Source organism: Meles meles, chromosome 1 (genome assembly GCF_922984935.1).
Source record: "Meles meles chromosome 1, mMelMel3.1 paternal haplotype, whole genome shotgun sequence".
Classification (NCBI taxonomy): domain Eukaryota; kingdom Metazoa; phylum Chordata; class Mammalia; order Carnivora; family Mustelidae; genus Meles; species Meles meles.
The window spans coordinates 210,810,328-210,818,152 of NC_060066.1; the positions used below are offsets into that span (position 1 = coordinate 210,810,328).

Below are 7,825 nucleotides of genomic sequence, written 5' to 3' on the forward strand. Positions count from 1 at the left end.
AATATACTTATTGAAGCAAGAGTCCAGAATCCAGGCTCCACGAAGTAAGGGCGCCCACTGTGAGAAGGTCAGGACAATCTTAGCAGCTATAGCTAGAGTTTCCTGAGGTCTCACTGACGTGGCTTCAACTGGGGTCTGTGACCCAATGCCCAAGAAAGAATTCTTGAGATGTTTTTTGGTGCAAAAAAGGTGGTTTTATTAAAGTATAGGAACAGGACACCTGGGGGCAGAAAGAGCTGCTCTCCAGTTGTGAGGCGAGGCTGATTATAGACCTGGGGGGAGCGGGTAAAGACAAAGGAAGTTTCCAGATTGTCATATGACAAAGGAGACTTCCGGCATCTGGGAGGGTGGGTTAATATCAAGGTTGCCTTTTGCCAAAGTACGACCATCAAGTTGGCTGAGCTCCTTAGGAAGGTGACTGCCTGTCCCAACGGGCTGTAAATCATAGGAGCTTTAATTTGGTCTGTATTTCTTTTTATTTTTTTTTTAAGATTTTATTTATTTATTTGACAGACAGAGCTCACAAGTAGACAGAGGCAGGCAGAGAGGAAGGAAGAAGCAGGCTCTCCGCTGAGCAGAGAGCCCCATGTGGGACTCGATCCCAGGACCCTGGGATCATGACCTGAGCCGAAGGCAGAGGCTTAAACCCACTGAGCCACCCAGGCGCCCCTGATCTATATTTCTTTTACTTTTGTTCTTCACATCCTTCCCCCTGAATAATTTTGACCCTTAAGTCCTTCAGTTTGCTGCGGGAGGACGGTCTTATCTTCCTCTTGCTGAAAGGGGTCAGGGGGTAGAGGCGTCCCTACCTATGGGTCAACATTGGTCAGCTGGGGCCAGATCCACATACGAGTTACGAAAGGCAGAGGCAGCTGAATCCAGAGGACATGTATGGATCTTCCCCAGTGGAAAGGACCATCTGTCAGCTTGAAGTTACCACAGTGAAGGAGTCTGGGCACCAGGTGGAGAGAGACCTGATCAGAATAACAAAAAGAAAACGGAGCCCAAATAAGAATCCTTTGAGAGTTGACAAAAATCCTCTTCCAGTTCGGAGGTGGGGCGGGGGGGGCAGAGGGAGAGAGAATCTCAAGCAGAGATTCTCTCCGGGCTCAATCCCAGAGCTCCGAGATCATGACCTGAGCCCAAATCAAGAGTTGGCCACCTAACACCCTGAACCACCCAGGTGCCATACGCTCCGGCTTTTAAGGAACAATTTTGTCTTCCCAGCCACACAGAACTGGTTAGGGTGAGAGCTGAGTCATATTAAATGTTGGGTAATTCATCCCATTTTCCAGCTATTCAAACAAGGATACCCCCAGGGGGTCCTGCTATTATCCCTACAGAATAACAAGCATGACGGTGACCTGTACGTGAGCTATTTCTCGGGAGTTTACCTCCAGTCATCTCACTTAGGAAACAAACATTCAAAGACGGTAGAATTTCACATCTGCAAAGATGTGTTATTGAAAAATAACTTTTTTCTCTCCAAAATCATCCTTATTTCTAGAGATAGCCAACTCCAGACTAATTTATTTGTAAAGCAAGTCCCATTTTAACAAACTTAGCCTAATTGTTGACAACAGCTCCGCAAAAGTAGTGAGTGATGACAGAGATCTTTCAAAATCCACTTTGCTGGAATTTTTCATTAAGGAATCTCAGTTGAAATTTCTGTAGCCTCTCTGAGCCAGGAACCAAGCCAACACTTGCCATCAGACATGCCTGTAACACCTGTCATAAAGTTTTAGAATATAACAGAGGCCCAGAGCTGAGAAAGAATTCTTAAGACGTTTCTGGTGCAAAAAGATGATTTTTAATAAAGCTCGGGGACAGGACCCGTGGGCAGAAAGAGCCGCTGTCCTGAGATCCGGAGGAGTGGCGGATTAGATACTCGGGGGGTGGGGAGCTGAGGACAAAGGGTGTTCAGAAGGGCTGTCCGATGCTAAAGCAGACTGGCAGGATACCGGAGGCTTGGTTATCGCCCAGCCAAGGCTGTTTTTCCCTCTAACGAGGCTCTAACAGGAAGACCACTGAGAGTTTCCCGATGGAATGTCACACTCCTCCATCACACGTCCTTGTCAATGAGCTTCAGGTTTAGAAGAAATTCAACGTTATTTACATTTCCCTCTGCCTCAGCCTCCCTCAATTTTATGGAGGGGAGAGCGATGTTAGGGTTTCAGGGACTGAGTTATGGGTCTCTGGAAGTTAGGGTATTGATGAGAAAGTCTTTTCCTTGCAAATCACTAGGACATTTGTGAACTGAGGGAGACTCGGGTCTTGCAGGATTGTGATCTCTACAGGTCAACTCTTTGTTTTTCCTTTAGGGCAGCCAGGAGTGCCTGAGGAATGTCACATACGACCCATGGGGGGCGGGGAAGGGGTGCAGGGTGTCTGCTTCTATTTTGTCCTCAGCTTCCCTTCTATTCCCTCATCATTTCCCCCCTGAACAGCTTTGACCCTTAAACCTTAAAGGTTGTTGAAGGTGGAAGGTCTCATCTTCTGTACCTTCTTCCTGCTGAATAGGGGCATAGAGCTGTCCCCACCTATGGGTCAGTATTGGTCAGTTGGGGAATGTCAGGGGGAGTTACGGAAGACAGAGGCAGCTGAGTCCAGCGCTGACAGGATGGAAGCATCTCCGCGAGGGGTCAGGGTCATCTGTCCATGTGACATCATTGTAGCCTCGGAGTCTCAGCACCAAGTAGAGAAGCGCTAAGGAGGCAACGCATTAAGATCAGTAAGGCTAGAAGAACGAGAAGTCCAACAGAGATCTTTAATCGCCTTTAAACCAGGAACGTAACCAATCCCTGAGAGAGGAAGAAGGATTTTATAGAGCCCCAATTTGGGTATTCCTATCTTTTATTAGTCCTGGACGTTTCTGCGATAATCTGGGATGTACACACAACATTCTCCTTTGATCATTGCCCCTGTGTGGCCCTGGGCGGCCGTTAGAAGAGCTAAGGCCGTTCCTTTCTGTCGGACCATCTTGTGCATCTGTGTGACTTCGATATTAAGTAAGGAGACGCGACTTATTGAATCACCGAGTGATTTCACAGTGCATTTATGAAGGGCTCCTACCTGCCAGAGGACGTCCTCTAGCCCCCTACGGATGGAGCAAAAATGGATGTGAAGTGATCATACCATTTAAAAACAGATTGTGTCCATCTTTGCTTTAAATTGGGGAGATTAGCTGCAGTAGTGATGGTTTGAGGCATGCGTCCATGAATCCAGGCATAACCTAAGGTGCAGAGACCTTTTTTCACTGCAGAGGAAGCCGGGGCCACGCGTTAGTTCCACACACCCGGTGGGTTCCATTTGGAGCTGGCTGGCCATCTGCTGCCAGCTCGCCTTACCCAATCAGCAGCAGACCAGTCAGCAGCCCGGAGTACTATTATTTGGGAACAGATTTAACCCAACTGTCATTTGTATTTTCAACAGGGGCATCTGACATCTGGTCGACTAGAGCAAGCAAGATTAATAACCTCTGAACAGTTACGCTTTACGGAGAAGTACAACGGTCAGGTCCAGGCGAAAAAGGAACTGGGTTTAGAGTTTGACAGGCTTCAAGTACTATTTTAGGCATATCTATAAGCATAGCCTGATATTTAATAAGTCAGCGTCCTATCATCTATTGGCGGCCTTTGGTTTCTAAGATAGTCTGGACCTGCTATGAAGTCATGACCGTCAGGGACTGTTCTATAGTGAGCTTTGAGGCTCCTTTTACCAAGAGGGCTGTTCTCTGCTTAGCCAAAGCCTTAACTTGTAATTGTGTCTCAACAGAGATGGCTTCTAGGATAAATATGACTACAAAATCATACCATTAAGAAGACCTCTTTGAGGTAAAGTGTTAATATTCTAATTACAGAGGATTACTGGCAAGTGGGAGAAAACGTGTGTCAGGAGATAAGGGTACCCCAAGTGCACCATCCAATCCAATCATAAAGGAAGTGGGGCCACCCATTCCCTCCGCAAGTCCGCAGTGAACCCTGTGGAGTGGGCATGCTCTGGCTTTTAGGAACAGTGGCATCATCCCAACCACACAGAACGGGTCAGTGTTAGTTGACTTACACAATTGTTGGGGAATTCATCCCATTTTCCAACTGTTTAAACAATTATGTGCCCATGGGGTTCAGTTATTTTCCCTGCAGAACAACAAGCAAGAAGATTGTCTATATATGAGTTACTGTGGTAACTTCTCTAAAGTTTACCCTCAAGTTGTCTAGCTTAGATAAATAATAAACATTTAAAAATCAGATCTAGAAGTTAACATCCACAAAGGTGAATTCTTGAAACATAGTTTTTCTCTCTAAAATAGCCCTCATTTCCAGAGATAGCCAAATCAGGACTAATTTTTTTGAAAAACAAGTTCAGTTTTAACAAACTTGATCTAATTATTTGCATAAGCTCAGCAAGAACAGCAAGTGATCATATAGATCTTTTAGAATCTGCTTTGCTGGAACTTCTTATAAGGAATCTCTAGGTTGAACTTCGAGTAGTCTCTCCAGGCCAGAAGCCAAGCCAGGTATTTGCCGGCAGACATGCCTGCAACACCTGTAGATTGGGGCAGAGTCCTCTCCTCGAGGTCCCCAAAGTACCCTGTGGTTCCTGCACCTGCCAGGATGTGACATTCTTGACTCACCGGGTGAGGCTGCTGGGAACTCCATTAAGAAGGGGTCAGGTCAAGAGTTCCAAGGGGCTTTATGGCTCCAGGTTTCATAAAGTCAAACTTAGCTCTTAAACCTGTCTGGTCACATCTGAGTCTATGCATGTCTCTCTCAAATATAACATTCGAGTCAAAGCCTTGGTAAAATAACCCATGTTGGAGCGCGTGGGCGGCTCAGTCATTGAGCATCTGCCTTCAGCCTGGGTCGTGGTCCCAGGGTCCTGGGATCGAGCCCCGCATCGGGCTTCCTGCTCATCGGGGAGCCTGCTTCTCCCTCTCACTCTGCCCCTGCTTATGTTCCCTCTCTGTCAAATAAATAAACAAAATCTTAAAAAATAATAATAACCGATGATTCCAATGGTCCTCTTACAAGGAGAACAACTTCTTGAACTTATGCAAATGACTAGGATGGCCATGGAAGCAGGAATACTTCCTGAGACCTTTTGAGTTTCAGAGGGTTCAGATAGACAGAAAGGTTGAATGCTTTAATTTGTTTACCAATGAGTATTTCTACATTTCTGTAAGTCACAGATATCTTACGAAAAAGTTTCCGTAGTCTGCAAGAGCAAACATTAGAGAACCAGCAATGTTTCTTTTTTTTTTTAAGGTTTTATTTATTTATTTGTGTGAGAAAGAGAGAGCACAAGCAGTGGGAGGAGCAGGCAGAGGGAGAAGAAGGCTTCCCGCTGAACAAGGAGCGTGATTCGGGGCTGGATCCCAGGACCCTGGCATCAGGACCTGAGCCAAAGGCCAACACTTAACAGAGCTGCCCAGGCATCCCACCAGCAATGTTTCAAACAAAAGTCACAACACTATAATCTAGTTAATTTAGTCCCATGTTACTAATTCTGGTTTAGTTTGAACGCAGCTTTAGTTTGTTCTGGAAATTCTTACCTATTTCAGTTTTAGGATTTTAAAGATTTTTTTTTTTTAATTTGACAGAGAGAGATCACAGGTAGGCATAGAGGCAGGCAGAGAGAGAGGAGGGAAGCAGGCTCCCTGCTGAGCAGAGAGCCCGATGCGGGGCTCAATCCCAGGACCCTGAGATCACAACTTGAGCCGAAGGCAGAGGCTTTAACCCACTGAGCCACCCAGGTGCCCCAGTTTTAGGATTTTAAATAGGTTGAATACCTGTATTTGTCCTAAAAGTCCTTTCTGTGAATCTCCTTGATGATGAAACTCATTTTACAAGGGAATTAGAATAATTGTAAATGACAAAAGCTCAGAATGGACATGGTTAAAGGCCCGATGACACAGAGCAGGCAAGGAAATCGGGTCATCTCTGTGACACACAACACTTCGATAATTAAAGTACCAAGTGAGGAGCTCATCAAAACATTAAAACTTTAGGAATTGCATAGAACCTCTAGAGTAGTTACAGCGTTTACCCTAATGTCACCCAAGGTCTGTCACTGGTTGAGCAGTACTTCCTGAGTAACTTAGCATACCAAGGAGAAGACCTAATGAGTTAAAGAGACTTCATTTACAATTTAAATCTTGTGAAAATTTGTTAAAACCTTAGAAAATTTTAAGCTCATGCCCAAGTAGGATTAGGGATGTTAAAGATCTGATACAGGCAAATTGTAGGAACTGGTTTTTCTGGACAGGCAAAGAGAAAACAACTGTTTACATTTTCTCCTTAACAGCAGATCAATTAATTTAGGAAAACTCTGTCTTTTTTAACAGAGAGAAAGCAGCCTTTCAGTCTTATACAGTGTACTTTAAAATCCATCTATTTCAAAAATAAATAAATAAAATCTGTCTATTTCAATCTTAGTCTGTCCTGACCACGCCTAAAATTCCGTTCCAAAGTTTTCCCATCGTAAACCTTCTACAACTTTCCTTTGCATTTAGATTTTGTCCAAAGCCATTTCTTTCCAAACAACTAGTCTCATTTAGACAAAACTACCTTCTTCTACCTTCAGCAAAAATGCATTCCCATCAGTCATTTAAAATTCTGCATTCTTTAGTAACCCTCATCTCTGGTGGAGAATAAGGAGTAACCAACTGGGAATGGTTACACCAGAATTCTTTGATGTTTACCAACAGATTTAAATATCCTTAGTTTCTTTGCAATAAGAAGTCAAAGCACAGGGGCGCCTGGGTGGCTCAGTGGGTTAAAGCCTCTGCCTTCACCTCAGGTCATGATCTCAGGGTCCTGGGATCGAGCCCCCCCCCCCCCCCCCCCCCCGCATTGGGCTCTCTGCTCAGCAGGGAGCCTGCTTCCCTCGCTCTCTCTGCCTGCCTCTCTGTCTACTTGTGATCTCTGTCAAATAAATAAATAAAATCTTAAAAAAAAAAAAAGTCAAAAGCACAAACCTATGCCCAGTAATTAATGACTTAACACTTTATCCTATTTGGAAAGACCTAGATGTCCAATAAACTTAATTCCATTTATCATTCAAACAAAACTTTAAAGTCTCAGGTTACCAAAGACTTGGAAAGCTCTCTGAACAATTACCCATGAAAACTTTGAGACAATTAACCACCAGTTTAGTCATCTTTTTGCTAACAAATTGCAACAGAGATAATATGAGCTTATTTGACCTTCAGCAAACCTCGATAGAATAAGTTTTACATTTAGTGCTGATAACTTTAAAGACATGTCTGTCTTAATTAAACCAACAAACGTAACTTAGTTTGAATAGTGAGTTATGTTCCACCTGGGCCCGCCCCCGTTTTACCTGAGACCCTGGTGGGGAAATCCAGAGTGGGGGGTGTCAGGTCCGGGCAGGGCTCGTCTTGCTCCTTGGCAGTGAAGGGGGAAGGAGCCATGGGGCCGGAGGCACCAAGAATGGTCTAGAAGCCAGTTATGCAGGCCGCACCCAAGCTGGTACAGAAACAGGAGAAAGGGGAGATAGAAGAGACAACGTGTCGCCGGAAGGCACAGAAAGTGGTCCAGGTTTCAGAGCTCACCGCTCTAACAGAGGAGCAGACAAGGGGGGAGGGGTTAGAAGAAGTCAGTGAAATTCCCTGAAACAAAGGGAGTTTTGGCAGCTGCTGGGGAATATTCCTGTAAGTCCCCGTGGGGAGGGCGATAACCCAGATGACTCCAGTTATAGCCATTTGCCCGGGAACCGAGTGAGGGAGAAGCCCCCACCCACGTCTATTAAAAGAAACAGAGAGAGAGAAAGTCAGAGTCCCCTTCGCTAGGGATGGCCTGCGTAT

At 45.1% G+C, this 7,825-nt stretch overlaps 1 long non-coding RNA gene across 1 annotated transcript; it reads right to left on the minus strand.

Moving 5' to 3' along the window:
- Positions 1-1,814: 1,814 nt before the first annotated feature.
- Positions 1,815-7,473, minus strand: LOC123955273. Its single transcript, XR_006821231.1, has 3 exons — positions 7,342-7,473; positions 4,063-4,136; positions 1,815-2,706 (listed from the first exon to the last, which is right to left on the minus strand). It is a non-coding gene; the product is annotated as an uncharacterized LOC123955273 (long non-coding RNA).
- Positions 7,474-7,825: the final 352 nt, after the last annotated feature.